This window comes from Frankliniella occidentalis, unplaced genomic scaffold (assembly GCF_000697945.3).
Source record: "Frankliniella occidentalis isolate FOCC.00 unplaced genomic scaffold, Focc_3.1 Scaffold133, whole genome shotgun sequence".
Taxonomy (NCBI): Eukaryota; Metazoa; Arthropoda; class Insecta; order Thysanoptera; family Thripidae; genus Frankliniella; species Frankliniella occidentalis.
The window spans coordinates 231,801-233,581 of record NW_026267260.1 but is presented as its reverse complement, the minus strand read 5'-3'; positions in this window follow the sequence as shown (position 1 = coordinate 233,581).

The window sequence follows — 1,781 nt, the reverse complement described above, 5'->3', positions numbered from 1 at the left end:
AAGTGACTTTCAAGCACTTACGACGTAGTACGGTGACCCGCTGAACTGCGTGTCTGTACGGAGCTGCCTGAAACTACGGGGTTATACGGAGACTTCACGAAATCCGTGTTTGTAGGTTTCAAGTGTCGAGTTACGCTAATATCCTAAATTTTGTTGATATCTTTGATCGAAGGGTAGCAAATTCAAAACCAACTTATTGACATTGGTGGTTTAGAATCACATTTTTTATCCTCTTTCAAATGGTCTAGTCAAATTTTACCTCACTGGACATATTCATAGAGTAATACCTACACCACCCTTTAAAAAAAGTATTCTGGAGGGCCGAGAAATTTTTCATACTGCTCCCGACGACGAGTTCGGCTGTTCCCGCGCCGCAGCCGAGTGTTTGAAAACCAAGATGGCCAAGAAGCCCTGTGACCTGTGATCCGTCTGCTACTGTGCAAAAATATTAGTTTATCATTTCTTTCGCCAGGTTCTTTCACCTTTTAGTCCTGGTTGCCTTTCATTCGTCGATGGCAAGAGCATTTGGATTTGCTACAAGCTTAAGCCTGCTAGAAACAAATGTTTATTGTGCTTGACGAAGCATTTAACGTATGAATATAACCTCTTATGTTGACAAGTCATTCAATCATTATTTATTTCAGGCACTTGTACTACCTCTAGGCGGCGCGGCTCGTCTATTGCTATCTAGTCAACATTTGGAGTTCTTAGTGTCTGTCTTTTCATAATGCTTTCAACTATACCTTACCTATATTCATGACATGCTATCAAGTAAAATAAATATGCAACAATGAAAGCAGGTAAAAACTTGGCAGTCTTTCTTGTTCCTCTAATCCCACCACATCATTCTACTACTCAGCTGGCAACAAACATGTCTAGGTAAGAGAGTGACAAAGCGATGGAAATGATTTAATTTACCATTTCAGTTATACGAGTACTGTGAACGTCACTTGAAGAAATTACGAGTAAGTTGTATGGTGGGAGCCATAATTTTAAAATTGTATGAGCTTGATGTTTCTCAATAGACAATCAAAATAGAAGCTGAAAATGCCAATAGCCTACCTGTGGTTTATTGAACATGAGTCAATGCTTGTGAACAAAATCACTTTAAAATAATAAGATCAATCAACAACAGTCTAGGATTATGGTTTTTGCGGGAGCAGTTGATCTTTTATCAAACAATCTTATCACAGCTGTCCCAGGTACGACAGCAAACTATTGAGTGTCGTTGTCGTTCTTTTACGCCTAAAAGTGGTCCGTTTTACGGCTTAAAAACGACAAATTTAATTGATGCTTCTGTGTGTCAAAAAGCAAAAGAGGCGGCTAGCGGGGATCGAACCGCTGCACTTCGTCGACTTGGGTTTCCACAGACAGGCTACGATTTTAAGCGTGAAAGAACGACAACTTTAAATGCATTGCAACGATACGCAAGAAGTTCGCCTTCTTGTCGTTATCGCGCCCTAAATTGGTTGTTAATTTACCGTTTTGTAGTCGTGATTCGTTTCGCAAACAACGACAAGAAGACGATCCTTTTTACCAACTTTTGTTCCACACGGGAAATCCAAATGCTCTTACCATCGACAAATGAAAGGCAACCAGGTCGGAAAGGCGAAAGAACCGGGCGAAAGAAATAATAAAGTAATATTTTTACACAGTAGCAGACGGATCACAGGGCTTCTTGGCCATCTTGGTTTTCAAACACTCGGCTGCGGCGCGGGAACAGCCGAACTCGTCGTCGGGAGCAGTATGAAAAATTTCTCGGCCCTCCAGAATACTTTTTT